General features: G+C 38.2%; 2 long non-coding RNA genes across 4 annotated transcripts; both read right to left on the bottom strand.

Moving 5' to 3' along the window:
• Nucleotides 1-4,619: 4,619 nt before the first annotated feature.
• Nucleotides 4,620-5,573, bottom strand: LOC129453938 (uncharacterized). The gene is made up of 2 exons (XR_012357602.1): nucleotides 5,401-5,573; nucleotides 4,620-4,854 (listed from the first exon to the last, which is right to left on the bottom strand). It is a non-coding gene; the product is annotated as an uncharacterized lncRNA (long non-coding RNA).
• Nucleotides 5,574-6,784: 1,211 nt separating this feature from the next.
• Nucleotides 6,785-10,258, bottom strand: LOC129452249 (uncharacterized). Of its 3 annotated transcripts, none has more exons than XR_012357601.1 (4): nucleotides 9,734-9,887; nucleotides 9,189-9,405; nucleotides 7,611-7,827; nucleotides 6,785-7,038 (listed from the first exon to the last, which is right to left on the bottom strand). It is a non-coding gene; the product is annotated as an uncharacterized lncRNA (long non-coding RNA). The 3 variants fall into 3 exon arrangements; XR_012357599.1 differs by lacking the exon at nucleotides 9,734-9,887 and adding an exon at nucleotides 10,107-10,258 and having other exon boundaries at nucleotides 6,787-7,038; XR_012357600.1 differs by lacking the exon at nucleotides 9,734-9,887 and adding an exon at nucleotides 10,107-10,258 and having other exon boundaries at nucleotides 7,024-7,038; nucleotides 7,514-7,827.
• Between the last annotated feature and the right edge of the window lie 9,403 nt (nucleotides 10,259-19,661).

Here is a 19,661-nt window from a genome sequence, read left to right as displayed (position 1 = left end):
AAGATTAAAATGGTGTCATTAATGTTCACTGTTCCAGTGTTCCCCTTTTTTTTACGACAACAAGGGCGGCGCCATTGCGCTCATTTTGTCAACGTACTTCCGGCCGCATAGATGATGAGCAGCTGAGGCAGTGGCTGAAGGCGACGCGTTACTTAAAAATCTCACTCAAGCGCCTTTATGTTTGTTTCTTACCAATTTTAACGGACGGGAAGCCGACTGAGGAACACCCTTATCCCAAGTAATGGTTCGACTATGATGTTCCGGTAACTTTAAACCACGCCGGGTGTTGAAAAGGTGGTCAGTTTCTAGTGATGGCGAAGTGAAGCTTTATTGAAGCAGTGAAGCTTTCAACCCAATTGTATCAGAAAAAGGTTCATTACTTGAAGCTTTTCAAATCAGAGCTCGATGAGGACCTCTGCAGGTGAAAGTGCTGTATCACTGAATGTTTCACAACCAAACAACGTATTAATTATAGAAGCAAGCAAGAATTAATGGTTTGACAAATTAAAGGCGGAGTCCATGATGTTTGAAAGCCAATGTTGATATTTGAAATCACCTAAACAAACACGCCCCTACCCCAATAGAATCTGGACCTTCTGTTGATAGACCCGCCCCACACATACGCAAACCGGCATTTGATTTGATTTGATTGGCTATAAGTGTGTTTTGGTAGTCGGCCCGTCTCCTTTTCCAACGCGTTTTTCAAACATCGTGGACTCCGCCTTTAAGGATAGAATAATAAATAAATGTAACAATATATAAAATACATGACCAAAGCATGTTCCATTTCATGCGAATGGTAACTCCAAACAAAAATAACAAATTAAGGATAAAGCTTGGTCTTAAAAGTATAAAGTGTGTGAACCAATTAATTAAATTTTAAAAAATATCATGGTATTAAGTGGTGCAGAAAAGACTTTTTACTACTATCCAATATATATATTTTATATTCTAAACTCACTATACAGTAATCGATTCCGTGTAACGCAATACTTCAATACAACCCATGAGGGCGTGCTGCGCATCGCACAATTTAAAACCTTTGAATCAGATAACAAAGCAGTCACGTGGGTGTGAGTGAAACGAAGCTTCGGATGTCATTGGTCACGTGATTTTGCCAGAACGAATCAAGCTTCGATACAAAGCTTCAATGAAAATCGGTTCATTTTTTTGACACACGCCTCTATGGCAAGCCGTTTTAACTTTTATTTGTTGTGTTCTTGATATCAACAATTCAATTTTCACTAGTTAAAATTTTGATTCTTGACATCAGAAATTACATTTCTACTAGTAACAATGGCAATTCTTGTTATCAACAATTACATTTCCACTAGTAACAATGGTAATTCTTCATATCAACAATTCAATTCTTCATATCAACAATTCAATTCTTCATATCAACAATTAAATTCTTGATATATGTAATTGTATTTTCACTAGTGAAATATCACCATAGGCTGCCATTCAAATTCAATTCTTGATATTAAGAATTACATTTCCACTAGTAACAATGTTATGGCAAGCCGTTTTAACTTTTATTCGTTGTGTTCTTGATATCAACAATTCAATTTTCACTAGTTAAAATTGTAATTCTTGACATCAGAAATGACATTTCTACTAGTAATAATGGCAATTCTTGATATCAACAATTACATTTCCACTAGTAACAATGGTAATTCTTCACATCAACAATCCAATCCTTCATATCAACAACTCATTTCTTCATATCAACAATTAAATTCTTGATATATGTAATTGTATTTTCACTAGTGAAATATCACCATAGGCTACCATTCAAATTCAATTCTTGATATTAAGAATTATATTTCCACTAGTAACAATGTTAATTGTTGATATCAACAATTCAATTCTTGATATCAAGAGTTAAATTATTGATATCAACAATGGAGTTCTTGATATCAAGAATTCAATTGTTACTAGTTAAAATGTTAATTCTTGATATCAAGAGTTCGATTGTCACTAGTAACAATGTTAATTTCTGTTATCTGAAATTGTATTTCTGATATCAATATCATTTCAGATATCTAAAATGGCTTTCTTACTAGTAACAATCCCATTCATGATATCAGAAATTAAAATTGTCACTAGTGACAATCGAATTATTGATATCAAGAATTAACATTTTAACTGGTAACAATTGAATTCTTGATATCAAGAACTCGATTGTTTATGGCAAGCCGTTTTAACTTTTATTCGTTGTGTTCTTGATATCAACAATTCAATTTTCACTAGTTAAAATTGTAATTCTTGACATCAGAAATGACATTTCCACTAGTAACAATGGCAATTCTTGATATCAACAATTACATTTCCACTAGTAACAATGGTAATTCTTCATATCAACAATTTAATTCTTCATATCAACAATTTATTTCTTCATATCAACAATTAAATTCTTGATATATGTAATTGTATTTTCACAAGTGAAATATCACCATAGGCTACCATTCAAATTCAATTCTTGATATTAAGAATTACATTTCCACTAGTAACAATGTAAATTGTTGATATCAACAATTCAATTATTGATATCAAGAGTTAAATTATTGATATCAACAATCGAGTTCTTGATATCAAGAATTCAATTGTTACTAGTTAAAATGTTAATTCTTGATATCAATAATTCGATTGTCACTAGTAACAATGTTAATTTCTGTTATCTGAAATTGTATTTCTGATAACAATATCATTTCAGATATCTAAAATGGCTTTCTTACTAGTAACAATCCCATTCATGATATCAGAAATTTAAATTGTCACTAGTGACAATCGAATTCTTGATATCAAGAATTAAAATTTTAACTAGTAACAATTGAATTCTTGATATCAAGAACTCGATTGTTGATATCAAGAATTGAATTGTTGATATCAAGAATTGAATTGTTGATATCAAGAATTAACATTGTTACTAGTGAAAATGTAATTCTTGATATCAACAATTGAATTTGAATGGCAACCTATGGTGACATTTCACTAGTGAAAATACAATTACAGATATCAATAACTTAATTGTTGATATCAAGAATTGAATTGTTGATATCAAGAATTGAATTGTTGATATCAAGAATTGAATTGTTGATATCAAGAATTGAATTGTTGATATCAAGAATTTAATTGCTGATATCAAGAATTTAATTGTTGATATCAAGAATTAAATTGCTGATATCAAGAATTAACATTGTTACTAGTGGGAATGTAATTGTTGATATCAAGAATTAAATTGCTGATATCAAGAATTAACATTGTTACTAGTGGGAATGTAATTGTTGATATCAAGAATTGCCATTGTTACTAGTAGAAATGTAATATCTGATATCAAGAATTACAATTTTAACTAGTGAAAATTGAATTGTTGATATCACAAATTCATATCCTACGAATGAATAAAAGTTAAAACGGCTTGCCATACGCCTCGGAGCTTCGGTGTCACCCAAGTATGACTCGCTGCAGCCTGCGGTGGACATCCAACCCCGCCCACATCCAAGTGTCACGCCAGATGCCACGACCACGTCCAATACGTCACCGCGTGACTCCCATATATGGCAAAGCGTGGTTCCCCACGGAAACCCGTTGATCCTATCGAAGTATGTTAAAGCAGTTTATTGCAATCTTAGAATCTAAATAAAAGGTTATATTTCGTTTTAACAATACACGTATTGTTATATTTGTAAACGATATCCAAACTAATATGACATAAATTAAATCTAGGCCACCCTCCCCCAATTTCATAAAAACATTATAAACGGAGCTAATTTCATTGGTTAAACAATAACATATGCTTGCTTTACCTTATTCCTTTACAGCATGTAATGATATAAATTCCCATTTAATATGATCAATTGTAACATAGCCAAAACAAGTTTACATTTAAGTGGAAATTACTTTTTAGTATTGTAAATTTAATGCTTAACATATTTTCATGAGTTTATTTTCATTTAATTTTCTAAACATTTGTTCCACTTCATCATAAAGTCTAAATATGTCAATTATAGGATCAATATGCAATAGCATACACAATATACATACATATAGACTAAATAGAGAAATTACTTGTTTTGATAGATTATATAAGATCTTTATTTTCACTGTACATGTGCAATGACATTCTGGTGGAGCAAGCTTCAGATGCCTTCATGATAAATACAAATATATATCAGTTTTCATGTTTAAAACTATACACAAGTTTCATACACTAGACTAGAAGCACTAAGCATGACTGTACAATTTACAATATTCACAACAATATTACAATATACAGTATAATCACACTGAAGTAGCCAATATAGTATAAAACAACATAATACAGCATAGAGCATAAATGTTCATAGATGTAAACATTGTATGTTTCATTGTGCAATGAAACACAAAGTGGTTGTGTTAGAATTGACAGTGGAGCATAGACGCCAAATGTTAATAATGGAAACATTGTGTAATGAGACCAAAAGTGACATGTGCTAGAATGTCATATTGCACTTCAGTAGAAGTTTAGTAACATGGCTTTGACTCTCAGAGGTTTTGTTCTTTAACAACTTGACATGAATATGTCCAGGTCACCCAGATACTTAAAGATAAATTAAAAGACACTTCTTGCTTCACTGGGCATTTCTTGTATTTATTATTGAACAAGAATATTTCATGGCCCGTACAGGCCTTGTTCCTCATAACAGTTTGAAATAAACGTGTTCAGATCCTCCAGATATTCGAAAACAAATCCATCTGGAGAAAGACAGGCTCCATCACCTCTCCAAGGAATATCTTGCTGTGACTCTCTACCCAGGACCATGCTGGACCAATGTTCCTTATGAACTTCCACTTTATGTTCTTTCTGTAATCCTGTAATAAAAAATAAATAAAGGTTTATTTGTGGAGCATGCAGCTACAGAGGGAGCTGAAGATGCCGTAAGTTCTTCTGTCATAAAGCATTTGGCATTTCCTTGCGTACTACAGTCTGGCTGCAGTTCAAACAGTAAAAATGGGATGTGGTCCTGCACAGTTCAGTTCTTTTTTTTAGATAAAGTAACCTGTAAGAATGTATCAACAAATTTATCAACACTGTTGAACGTTAATAACGTGCATGTGTGAAGTTCAACTAGGCATATCAAGCTGTATGTGCATAAACTACACAAATGACTCACAGTTTTTAAGTTATCAATGTTTTACATTTTAACAATTTCTCAAAACAAGCTACCATTAAGTTTTATTTTACTTTGGCTTGACAGATATCTGATACGTAAAGTTAACAGCAGCAAAAGAGGTTACGTGCACCACAGTACAATCCTTGTGAATATATCGTATGATTTTATCAAGCATAAATATATGTATTAATATAAACAAATTTTGGAATTACATTAGGCTTTCGAAACAAATACTTTTACTTACCGACGTGGTAAACAACTTTAGTACTTCAACTTCGTGCTTTCTCTCTTCTTCAGGAAGCACCAACATAAGGTACATTATCGCCATCTACTGTGTTGGAGTGAGATGTGAATGGACGTGGTAACTGACGTCACGCCTGGATGTGGGCGGGGTTGGATGTCCACCGCAGGTTGCAGCGAGACTATGGAAGGCCATTGGGGCAAAAACGTGTTAAAAATACGTGTTAACACGCACTACGTGTTAACGCGTAAATCACGTGTTAACACGCACTACGTGTTAACGCGTAAGTGCGTGTTAACACGTAAATCATATGGAAGGCCAATATGGAAGGCCAACGGGGCAAAAACGTGTTAAAAATACGTGTTAACACGCACTACGTGTTAACGCGTAAATCACGTGTTAACACGCACTACGTGTTAACGCGTAAGTGCGTGTTAACACGTAAATCACGTGTTAACGCGTACCTACACTGTTTTCTTTACCACCACCTACTGGTGTGGAGCTTTGAAAACACAGAAAGAAAGAAGGCTTGGATATCACAGGATGTAATCTAAAATATATTTTGAGCATTTTGTAAAAGCATTAGTAGGCTACAACTACATATTTTTAAACAGTTAACTATAATCGTTCAACCCTTGAAATTCATGACCACTTTCACACATTTCTCAAAACCATATTTTTAAATACACTTTAACTTTATTATGTTTCTAAAGGCTAACTGGTAACTGACAAATGAAAACAGGACATTATGTTTTCACAGGTCAACCCATATGCATTATATTTGTTTGTTAGTCCCTTTGATAACCACCTTAAGTCTTATGAAGCTGCTATTGGTTTAGATAGCTTTATAGTAAATATAGTAGTTTTGCTTTATCCTTCAAAGTATAATTGATCAATTATATTTTTTTATTATCATTAGACACACACAGGAAAAAAACAATAAATAACACTGGTGAGGATCATATACGTCCTCCAGATGCTGAGTGTGATGTGATGTGAATGAGTCCTTTTTCTTGGGATGTTTTTATCTTTGCTGGAGATGGAGCAAGCAGTACTGTAGACTCCAAATACTCATCATTTTCAATATTGTAATGAAAACAGAGATGTATACCATAGTTTAATGTTGCATGTGCAAATAAACAGTTGTTTTGATATGATGCTCTCTATTTTCCTTGGCTTTTTTCATAAGGGTTAAAGTGCCTGACACACTACTAGTAGAATACATTAGGAATGAAAAAAAGATACATGATGCTTTTAAAATAATATAATATTTAACTTTTATTTATGCCATAAAACAGTAATTACTAAATTTAAGACTCAAATTCCACAGGAAGAAATGTCTTTGCTCTTACGTAGCATTTCTTCATTTAATAATTGATTAGTTCGTAAATGACAGGAGCTTTGCAGTATCCAGATGTGATAAGGAACATGGCCCTTCCATTGTATGGCACATCGCATGGAGTATGAACTACCCTATCTTATGTGATTTTGTTAAATGGTTTATGAAGCCTTTAATGGACAGTGGTCCCCTGCTTCAAAAACAGCAGATCTCCAACATCAAGGTTAGCAGAGCCGGGGTTGTTGGTGAGAATAATTTTGGTTGGCTGAAGAAAGATGGTGATGACCTCAGAAGTGCAATGCCTGCAACACATAAATGGTAAAGTTTATTGTGCTGCCCTGGGAAATGGATGACCTAGGAATGTTAGTATATGTAGGCCTAATGCACATCACAGCCTGTAAACTGTTAAGTATTATAACTTCATACAATCAGAATGTCATTTATGTTTTCACTACAGTACAAAGAAAACAGAACTTTATTACATGTACTCTAGTAAGAATTAGGCAAATTATACTGGAATATAAACTCCAAAATGATTTATTTTTTTTGCTCAGTTATAAATGAATCTCATTTAATATTTGATTATAAATAAAACCCATAAACAACAAACATTGGCAACAAAGGCATATAATTGTTTTCAACCAAAAACATTGTAATAGGTAGTATTGACATAGGAAACAGAAATACAGACTCTCTAAAAAATGCTAGGCCCATCATAAAGACAACTGTGTAACTAGAAATCAATATTAAAAGGTATAAAGTTGAGACCTTACTTACATCACTTGGTCAAAAAAAGTCACAGACTCAACTGTAGGCACAAAACAGTTTATTGAATGGGCAATGAAAATCTCAATTCCAGAATGCAGAGACTCACCAATCAGCAGGGTGGCACTAAATTGAGTCACTGCTGAGAATGGCACCTTGCAGAAAGAGTCAGAGTGCAAGGCATCAGTCAGGAAATGTTATCAGGGAGAGCAGCGAGGCAGGCAGACGGGATGAAGAGAGCCAAAGAAGAGCCAACCGATGTGAAGCTAGGCATAGAGAGGGAAGATGAGGCTGGGAGAACGGGGCAGATGGCATCAGGGCACAATCTGGAGAGAACAGAGAAGAGTCAGAAAGAACAAGCACTGACAGTGCATTTCATAATTAATGAGATGACTAGAGGGAGGGGATACACTGCATAATTTTTGGCGGTCTCAAACGAAAGATTACCATCGTGAAACATTTGTGGCAATTTCTGTGATTGTGGCTCTTCGGTGGTCCTATGTCGACGAGCGTACCAGTATTTGTTTAACACTAGCACATGCTGGTGACATTGCACTTAACTGGAGTCACAGTCGTCACAACCTATGAGTCAATAGGTTTCATTGTCGTACCCAAGTTTAAATTATCCATGTCGCACAGTGTGATAAGGTAATGATATTATAGACGGGTTGCAAGTTTACAAACATTACAGGGTGCGCGCGCAGCCAGGAGGCAGAAAGCCCGATTGGTGAGCTGATCCGCTACTGCAACAACCTTAATTATTGAAGCGTTCTTTATTGTTTGTATATAAATAAAACTTAATTTTAGTTGGATCTGTTTTTCTGTCTTTATTTTTGCAGTGTTACTGTGATACATGTATGAATTATAATGTTAGGCTAGTAATGTAATAGTCGAATCTACTGGTATGTTAACATCAGGCACCCAGCACTGACTCTGTTGGTACTATTTTCCACGCAACAACTCCTTGGCATTTTGACTTACAGACACGGCTACTAGCATACAACACAATGCATGTCTCTTCTTTCTGCCTCTCGGTTGCGCGCGCAACCAGTTAATGTCGTCGCCGTGCAACCCGTCTATAGGAGAGCAAAAATCTTGCAGTGTATCCTGGGCTTAAGACAATGACTGGTACGTGCATGGCCACCTGTCAAAACAAACCAATGACAAAACACACAGCGTACAAAACACATAAACAGAAACAACCGATCAGAACAAAGCTGTGACACACTTTTAGCTATAGTATTCAATCAGATACTGGTTGCCCAAATTCATTGATTGTTTATATCTAATGAAACAGGTTTTGGAATGTTTGGTGTGATGGTTGCTGTATCGGTCAGGTTAACAAGTGAAAACTCTTCTGTAATCAAGGGCTGAATATTTCATTTAGTATGAAAAGGAAGTGTTACACTCTGATTTTGACCTAAAATGCTTAAAAATGTCTAAATTAAGTGCAAGTGCAAAGTCATAGATATATTCATTTGTGACAGTTCTACTGTTTGCACTTGAAATAAACACAGACATGACATGTAGATAATAAAAATCTTTAACAAAAATATAATCTGAAATAGGATAAATATGTTTTAACAATTTTAAACAAAACTGTTTACTAATAATAAAACAGACAATAGCAGAAAGAATAAGCATGCATGTTTAAGTTAAGAAGAATAATGAGCTTTTTAAAAAGTACCTGTATGTCCAGTTGTGCGGTCTGGAGTACATTGCTTTGCATGTAGTCCTATAAGGATCGCTTGGTCTTCTTGAATATATTAAGTCCTATAACTGCTTCAAGTACGCATTCTCTCATCAGGCACACTCTTACAGCCTCAGGGTGGGTCACAATGTTCATAATTTGGTCATCTAAATAAGCTTCGGTCAATCTTGTGAATAAACACTGGGTGAATAATCTGTGAAAGACAAGCATATAGAAAACCATAAAAAGTTGCTTGTATTAGTAATAACTAGAATCAGATTTGTTTTTATGATTTTTGAAACAATGGTTATTCAAATGTAAAATCATAGTATTAATGTAAAATCAACAAGGAAATTATTTAGACCAACTTATTCTAATAATGCTACACAGTAGGCCTACAAAGGAATATAGTTTCCCTCATATTTGGACAGATCTGTGTTATTAACTCTCTTGCCAGTTTGTCATGAGTCATAACTTTATGTTCATATTTTTAAATGAATAACAAACACAACGCATTCATTTAAACAGCACTAAAATTTTACCTCACTATATTGTCTCCATCTGGGAAAGCCTGACACTGTTTCCACTAACTTATGTGATTGCAGTTATAAAGACTTTTGCTCAAGGCCATTTATCTAACAAAACTGTTTTCTGTTGTTGTTACTGCTGCTGCTTTTGCGTTTGTATTCCTCAATAGTACTTTTTGGCTCTTCCGTGTGGTTACGTTAGCCTTACGTCACCAAATTTGGCTTATGATGGCTATGAGGTAAGCTTACGGCAAACTCGACGTAGTGCTTGGATCACTATATCATTAATTATTCAAACAAAACGACAGTGTGGTGTCAGGATGACAGTGCCTGTCGTAACGCATTCGCTGCAATATAATTATTAATAAGCTTGTGAGCAAGCGCTTACCTAATGCTTACGATGAGCTGACGTTACAATCTTCTTCTTCTTCTTTTGGTTTAATGGCGGGTTACGAACCAACTTTAAAGGTGCATACCGCCACCTGCTGTGATGGAGTGTGAAAATAATGATCTGCCTCTTCTATATCCTGTTATATAACACACTATTCTTAATAAATCTCAAACTGCATTTGACTTCCTGGTTTTGGATCTTCATTTAATAAGTTGGCTATAGTAAAATCATTGCATGCTATTGCTTGTAAATCTTCCTTTAAAATACGACTCAAAATGATAGTGGCGAAGAAGTCATCTGCCATCTTGTATGGCAAGCATTTTTAGCATTTAACAGCTAAGCTGGATATGTGTTGCGGATATCTGTATTTCAGTTTTGCCTCGTCAAAAAGAACATTTCAGATATCCGCAACTACATTCTTCCTATCCATAATTGTCATTTCAGATATCCACAAAGACATTCTTCCTAGGACAAATGACATCACTTTTGCCATTCATTTGTATGGGGTTTATCATTACAGATATCTACAATTCAGTTGCAGATATCCACTATGTAAATTACAGATATCTGCAATTGAATTGTTGATATCTTTAATTCCAGTTTGAGATGTCTGCAGTTTGATTCTGACTGGTCATAACTCCAGTTCAGGATATCTTTAATTCAACTCAATTCAAGATATCTACATGTTCCTTTTCAGATATCTTGAATTAAGTTTTGACTAGGCGAAATGACGTTGTAGATATCTGTAACTGGAACTATGACCAGTCAAAACGACGCCGTAGACATCTCAAACTGGAAACAGGGATAGTCATAATTTATTTGTAGATATCTATTATCAAGTTATAGATATCTTGAAATGAATTTTGATTAGAGATATCTGAAATTTGAGATATCTGTAACTTTTATTCCGCCTAGTCAAAATGTAATTACAGATATCTTGAATTAGAGTTTTGACTAGGCGAAATGACGTTGCAGATATCTGTATGCAAATAAGGCCCGCATCACACGAGCGTGTTTGTGCTGTTCTCTATGAACATTTTTGCATTGTTAGTTGAAATGTTATAGTAGAGTGACCCCTTCTGTTCAAATTGGGGTATTGCATGTTATTTTTTAAGTCCTTATATGATGACATCACAAATGTGAGCCTAGTTTTCAGCAGCAGCAGGGAAGAGCATGCAGTCATGGCTACTGCTCCTCGATTTAAGTTGATTTGAAGGCACTTTCGGTATGTAGATATTGCTACATTATAGTTCCTATGCATATTTACTGTGAATTGTTACATTTTAAATGGCAGATGTTAAATTATTTTCTCTTTGGTTTTGTGAATTGTAATAGATGTATTGCATCTATTTTCTGAAGTACTGATACTAACTATAAGGAATGTGAAGAGCCTTTGTTGTGTTTATGTAAACATAATATTGATTCTGTATACTTAGAATTCTTTATTTTGTACTTTTACAGTTTTACGTTATTCCATGGACAACAGTAAATGTTGAAAACCATTCTTGCCTTTGTTGTCTTTGGAGGGCGTTATCTGACTGCATATTCAAGCAAGGCGTTTGAAATTAAGGGCAGAACAGTAAAACGAAACCCCTTTGGTAAACAACTTCTAGTTTCTAACTCCACGGCGGGGAGCTAGCCAGCTCATAAGTGAACTTCCTTCTACAATGTCTAAAGCAAGCTGCAAGTCTGGATCACAGAGGCATGCATCTAATGCATCATGCTCGTCACGGCACTCACGAGGCTCGTCGACTGTAACCACAGCCGCTGCGATGGCTAGAGCAGAGGCTGAAGCGGCTAAAGCGGAAATAGCTTTTGCTAAGAAAGAAAGCGAATTGAAAATACAACAAGCACAGCTTGAGGCATCATTGGAGACCTTAAGGCTGGAAAAAAAGATTGCAGCCATACAAGCAAAGGCGGAGGCCTTAGAAACAGCCGCAGAGCAAGAAAGCAGAGGAAATTCGAGTGTAGTGGGGTTACCTATAGAGGACACAAAAGAACGCACACAGGCTTACTTAGCGGAACAAGCAGATAGTGTTGTGAATACACAAATACCAGTGCTAGATGGGCCATTTTATGACCACGGATACACAAAGGTCTCAGAATTGCAACAAACACAGACTACTGAACTGCAGCAAGAGGGTAAGCATGAGTTTTATGCCACACCACCCAAGTCTCAACCTGGCAATGCAGAGGGCAGGCAGCACCCTACTATTTCGCAACTCACAGATGTACACTTTACACCCTCAGTCCATCATGAGATGTACACTAAGTTACCTCAAGATGTGTATCACTCACGTTCTGCAGCGTTTCCATGTTATGAGCAAAGGATCGGAGACAGGCGAGTGACATTCGACTATTCTCCAATTCAGTCAGCTACACCCTCACAAGCTGGGCCGTATCAAGGTGATCCTCATACAAATAACCAAATGTCTGATGTCGTCAAGTTTATTGCAAGACGTGAATTAGTGTCCACGGGCCTAACAGTTTAATGATCGTCCAGAGACATTCAGAGCATGGAGGGCATCCTTCATAAATGCCACTAAAGAACTTAATCTCTCACCTAGCGAGGAGATGGACTTGCTAGTAAAATGGCTGGGGCGTGACTCAGCGGAGCATGCAAAACGGATCAGAGCTGTACACATTAACCATCCACTACATGGGATCAGTCTGATTTGGGACAGACTTTATGAAACATATGGCTCACCAGAAATGGTAGAGAGCGCTCTATTTGGGAAACTGGAGAGCTTTCCAAAAATATCAAACAGAGACAATCACAGATTGCGCGAACTGGGAGATCTGCTCATGGAGATCCAAGCAGCTAAGCAGGATGGCGATTTGATGGGTCTTTCCTATCTAGACACATCGCGGGGAGTGAATCCGATAATACAAAAACTACCGTTCAGCTTACAAGAAAAGTGGCTCACAGTGGGATCTAAGTACAAAGAGGACTACAGAGTTTCCTTTCCACCATTCAAGTTCCTAGTAGACTTTGTGTGTCAGCAATCTAAAATACGCAACGATCCAAGTTTCTTTCTCACAGCTGTACAGGAAGAATCGCACAAACCAAACAGACAGTCAAACAAAACTGTTTTCCCCAGAACGGTTGCCACACACAAGACTCAGGTCTCTCCTGAAAGTTTGTTAGCTGCCAGTGAATTCAAAAATAAAGTTAACCCAGCAAAACACTGCTTTCTACACAATAAGCCTCACCCTCTGTCCAGATGTAGAGGATTCAGGATGAAACCTATGGAGGAGAGAAAGTCATTGCTTAAACAACAAGGCATATGCTTTAAATGTTGCAACTCTACGGCACACATGGCAAAGAATTGTGATCAGGTTATTACGTGTTCAGAATGTGGCAGCATTACCCACATGGCAGCACTCCATCCAGGTCCAGCACCATGGACCAGAGAGCCACAATCCCCTAAATCACAAGTGAGTGAGGACGTACCTGTGGAATCTGAGGTTTCCTCAGCTTGTACAGAGGTATGCGGGGACGGTCATCTTCCACGTTCATGCTCCAAGGTTTGTCTTGTGAAAGTATTTCCTGAAAGCCATCGTGAGAAAGCAGTTAAAATGTATGTGATATTAGACGATCAAAGTAACAGATCGCTCGCAAGATCAGAATTCTTTGATCTGTTCGGCATTACAGAGTGTAACGTAGCCTATACTCTCAAAACATGTGCAGGCACAGTCGAAACAGAAGGCAGACAAGCACGAGGCTTTCAAGTGGAATCCTTTGATGGAAGCTTAGTCTTACCCCTACCAGTGCTTCTTGAGTGTAACGAAATTCCAGACAATCGTTCTGAAATCCCCACTCCAGAAGTGGTTAGTAACCACAGGCACCTAAAACATCTCGCAAGGTACATTCCAGAGCCAGATCATCACGTCCCCATTCTTCTCCTGTTAGGCAGAGATATGATCAGAGTCCACAAAGCCCATAAGCAAGTGAACGGCCCACCAAATGCTCCCTTTGCGCAAAAATTGGACTTAGGATGGGTTATCATTGGAGACATGTGCCTCGGGAAAGTTCATAAGCCTACCTTCATCCAAACTTACCACACCAACATAATGGAAAATGGGCAGCCTACATATTTTCACCCGTGTCCTAACAATTACACTGTAAAGAACAGATTCCAAAGTGTGTCACTCACCAAGTCCCTTATCAAGGAGGAAACTCAAGGACCAACAGCTTGGGATGTATTTCAAAGGACAAGAGATGATGAGAAAACCGCTCTGTCAATTGAGGACAGACAGTTTCTGCAGATCATGGACAGAGAAGTCTATAAAGACGAGGAAAATTCATGGGTTGCGCCACTTCCTTTCAGACAGCCGAGGCAGTATATACCAAACAATCGTCTACAAGCTGTGGAACGCTTTAATTCACTTCTACGATCTTTCAGAAGGAAGCCCGAGATGAAAAAGGACTTTGTAGCCTTTATGGAAAGGTTATTTCAAAATGACCATGCAGAAATCGCTCCTTCAGTTAGTCCAAGTGAACAGTGTTGGTATTTACCTTCTTTTGGCGTATACCATCCAAAAAAGCCATCCCAGATCCGAGTGGTCTTCGACTCGAGTGCTCAATGCAAAGGCGCATCACTGAACAAGGTTCTCTTGACGGGTCCCGACCTCAACAACAGTCTCCTCGGAGTCCTCATGCGTTTTCGCAGAGAGCCTGTTGCCCTCACAGTAGATGTACAACAAATGTTCCACTGCTTTAAAGTTCGGCCTGCAGACAGGAACCACCTTAGATTCCTCTGGTTTCGAGAAAATAACCCAGAGAATGAGGTTACAGAATACCGTATGAAGGTACACGTATTTGGGAACAGTCCCTCTCCGGCAGTGGCCATCTACTGTCTGCGTCGAGCAGCTCAAGAAGGAGAAAAGGAATTCGGTCAAGACGCCCGGCAGTTCGTGGAGCAAGACTTTTATATGGATGACGGATTAATTTCCTTACCTTCCTCAGAGATGGCAATTGACCTTCTAAAAAGGACACAGGACATGTTGGCCAGGTCTAATTTGAAGTTGCATAAACTAGCTTCAAACAGCAAGGAGGTGATGAGAGCTTTTCCATCCGAGGATTACGCAAACTCATTGAAAGAACTGGATTTAGGTGTCAGCTCACTTCCTATGCAACGTAGTCTTGGCCTGCTTTGGAATCTGGACACAGACTGCTTCAACTTCCAGGTCCAACAGGATAGAAGGCCTTATACTAGGCGTGGACTACTGTCTGTAATAAACAGTTTGTACGATCCACTAGGATTTGTGGCCCCTATCACAATTCAAGGCAAAGTACTGCTGAGAGAGCTAACTGAGAATGTTGTTGAGTGGGATGCACCCTTACCTGCAAACAAACAAAAGGTGTGGGAAGAATGGAGAGATTCTTTGCAAGAACTGCAACATGTACAAGTCCCAAGAAGCTACGGGCCCACATCATTGTCAGGAGCTAAGTTCAAGGAGCTCTGTGTGTTTTCTGATGCGTCCAAGCAAGTAATTGCAGCAGTTGCTTACCTCAAAACAGTTGACTCAGATGGTAACTGTCATATGGGGTTCATCACAGGCAAATCAAGGCTAGCGCCGCAACCAGAGCTCACTATACCTCGTCTGGAACTCTGCGCGGCTGTCTTAGCTGTGAACATAATGGAAACCATCACTGCGGAGATTGCTGTCAAATTTGATGAGATTACCTTCTTTACGGATAGTCGAGTTGTCCTTGGATATATCCATAATGAGAAACGTAGATTTCATGTCTACGTAAGCAACCGTGTACAAAGGATCCGAAACAGCAGCAATCCAGAACAATGGCATTATGTGAGCTCAGAGAATAATCCAGCAGATGTTGCAACACGACCAATAGCTCCAGCTAAGTTGCAGGACACTATATGGTTCAGCGGGCCACCATTCTTGCATCATCTAAAAACGGAGACTTCACCTAAAGAATCCTTTACACTTGTTGATCCTGATCAAGATTCAGAAGTTCGTCCAGAGGTTACAGTGTTGTATACCACTATCTCAAATCGCTTTGAACGCTTTTCGGACTGGAGCCGATTAGTCAGAGCTGTTGGAAAGCTGATTCATATTGCTCGCTCTTACAAGCAGGACCAAGAAGCCACCCCTCAAGTATGCAAAGGATGGCACTGTTGTAAACTGCCTCTTGATGCTGACACAATACTCCAGAGCTCTGAAGTTGTCATACGAGCAGTGCAACTGGAAACTTATGCTGATGAGTTGCAGTGCCTCAAACGGAACGAACCACTTCCCAAAACTAGCACACTTCGAAATCTAGATCCCTTCATTGATCCAAGTGGATTGTTGAGGGTTGGAGGTCGTCTGGACAAAGCAGATCTAGGTTCTGAAGAAAAAAGACCCCTCATCATACCCGGCAAGAATCATGTTGCATTACTTCTGACACGACACTTTCATGAGCAGACGCATCATCAGGGTCGCCACTTCACTGAGGGGGCGATAAGATCTGCTGGCTACTGGATAATTGGAGGCAAAAGACGTGTGAACAATCTCGTCCATTCCTGTGTTATGTGCCGCAGACTCAGGAGGGGCTGCGAGACTCAAAAGATGGCAGATTTGCCCATTGACAGGCTTAGCACAGAGCCACCCTTCACACATGTGGGATTAGATGTGTTTGGCCCCTGGTCTGTATCTGCTCGTAGGACAAGAGGTGGCTACGCTGAAAGCAAAAGATGGGCAGTCCTATTCACATGTCTAAGCATCAGAGCGATTCATATAGAAGTCATTGAGTCCCTGGATTCCTCCAGCTTCATTAATGCTTTGAGGAGGTTTCTGGCAATCCGGGGTCCAGTGAAACAGATTCGCTCCGATAGAGGCACCAATTTCATCGGAGCTTGTAAAGACTTGCAAATCCCTTCCAATGTTGATGAAAAGGCGGTGAAACAATTCCTGTCAGATCACGGCTGCATGTGGACGTTTAATCCTCCGCATTCATCGCACATGGGGGGTGCATGGGAGAGGATGATCGGCATTGCTCGTAGAATCTTGGATTCTATGCTTCTGCAGATGACATCCTCTAAACTCACACATGAAGTACTCTCCACCTTCATGGCTGAAGTCACTGCCATTATAAACAATAGACCACTGATACCTGTGTCAACTGATCCAACAGATCCTTTCATCCTAACACCTGCCACGTTACTTACCCAAAAGACTGATGCTAGCTCTGTTCCAACGGGGGACTTTGGAAAGCCTGATCTGTACAAGCAACAGTGGCGCACGGTGCAAAGTCTTGCAAATACCTTCTGGGACAGATGGCGTAAACAGTACCTTTCTACCCTACAGCATCGACGAAAATGGCACCATCAGCAACCCAACATTTCCAAAGGATGCATAGTTCTGCTGAAGGACTCTCAGTCTAAACGGAACAATTGGCCCCTGGGCATCATAACGGAAACTTACCCCAGCCAAGATGGGCGAGTACGGAAAGTGCAAGTGAAAATCATTGGAAAAGACGGACCCAAACTATTTCTGAGACCTATTAATGAGATAGTACTCTTACTTCATGAAGATTCTGGATAGACTATTCAGGTTTAAACTTAATTAAGAAGGTTTGGAATTCCCTGAATCCCAGACGGGGAGTGTGCTGTTCTCTATGAACATTTTTGCATTGTTAGTTGAAATGTTATAGTAGAGTGACCCCTTCTGTTCAAATTGGGGTATTGCATGTTATTTTTTAAGTCCTTATATGATGACATCACAAATGTGAGCCTAGTTTTCAGCAGCAGCAGGGAAGAGCATGCAGTCATGGCTACTGCTCCTCGATTTAAGTTGATTTGAAGGCACTTTCGGTATGTAGATATTGCTACATTATAGTTCCTATGCATATTTACTGTGAATTGTTACATTTTAAATGGCAGATGTTAAATTATTTTCTCTTTGGTTTTGTGAATTGTAATAGATGTATTGCATCTATTTTCTGAAGTACTGATACTAACTATAAGGAATGTGAAGAGCCTTTGTTGTGTTTATGTAAACATAATATTGATTCTGTATACTTAGAATTCTTTATTTTGTACTTTTACAGTTTTACGTTATTCCATGGACAACAGTAAATGTTGAGAACCATTCTTGCCTTTGTTGTCTTTGGAGGGCGTTATCTGACTGCATATTCAAGCAAGGCGTTTGAAATTAAGGGCAGAACAGTGTTCTTCTAATCATTCGGATAATTGTCTCTCAGTTTAATTTTCTGTTCTGCGTGTTTGGGTTTTGCTTCAGAATTTTATTTTTTTAACAAACACAAAAATATCTATTATTTTAATTTTCCATTTCTGTGTTTGCGCTGGCGATTGGATCGTACCATTATCGCTGGGGTGGAGGTGTACACAGTGGCTGAGCTAGAGGAGCGTCCGGGTGCCATGCCAATGCTACTTTCACTCCATCCCATAATTCACTTCCCGTTAATCGCCGTGTTTATTTCGCCGTGTGGCAGCGCAACAAATTATTAAAAACAAAGTTTACGAGAATATTAAAATATATTTGAAAATACGATATATTTGGCTGATATCTAATTGTCTTCCCGTGGACTGAATAAAGTTATATAGTAATACAGTGGCCTTTCTTTGTCTGTATTCAATGTTTTCATTGCCAGCCTTGAATTGAAAACGTAACGCGCATACTCACAGATAGCGCGTGCACAGCCAGAGCTTTAAACGAGTGCATGTTTGCGTCTTTTTTGGCTTAAACGGTCAAATGCTCTAATGTTGAAATAGCTGTCTTTGTGAGTACTGAGTATCATAGTAATCAATGGGTTACTGCGTCTTAAACGATTGTATTTTATTGCATTCGGTCTTATAATAAGCCTAACTGTGTCTTTGTCATTAAGTAATTAAATAAGAAAAGATTGACTAACTTCTGTAACTTCGTAAAAAAAGATTATATTTTTACTTTTTAAATAAATTACTTTTTTGCCAAAAAAATCCTTTGTGTCGAGCTCTGCTATCTGAAGTATCATGGACAGGGGCGTCGCTAGACCCCTTTTACTGGGGCACGTGCCCCAGTGTAAATCTTTTGTGCCCCTGTGTAAATCTCAAGTTTACATTTTAGCAGTGAACTAGTTTATTCCTTTACAAAGACAATCGCGACAAAACAAATCTATATGCAATGTAGTTACCCAATTCACATTTGAAAAAGCGACGCAGCAGTCGCACTGACGCGTGCACGCCTCAATTCATGTCCGCGTCCGCGCACGGACATGAATGGGTGCGCGGACGGGGACATGAATTGAGGCGTTCACGCAACTGTTTTGCCGTGCGCAGCCGCATACAAAGTACACGCGATTGGGTTGGTTTATGAAAACATGACGAGACTAAAGTAAGTTTCTAAATAATTATGAAAATCTTACTTTCACCCGATCATTGACGCATGTGATGGACATCAGAAATGTTTTGTGCAAAGCAGGAAAAGGGAAGCAAAAATGAGAGATGATGAATTTAAGGGAGTAAAGACACATAACATCTTACCCTGTCAGGGCTTAAACATTAGGGAAAATCTCAGGAAAACCTCTGTCAATAGTCTATAAAA

The sequence above is a fragment of the Misgurnus anguillicaudatus genome, chromosome 2 (genome assembly GCF_027580225.2).
Source record: "Misgurnus anguillicaudatus chromosome 2, ASM2758022v2, whole genome shotgun sequence".
Classification (NCBI taxonomy): Eukaryota; Metazoa; Chordata; class Actinopteri; order Cypriniformes; family Cobitidae; genus Misgurnus; species Misgurnus anguillicaudatus.
Note: the sequence above shows the minus strand (reverse complement) of the source record. Positions and strands in the feature narration are given on the sequence as shown.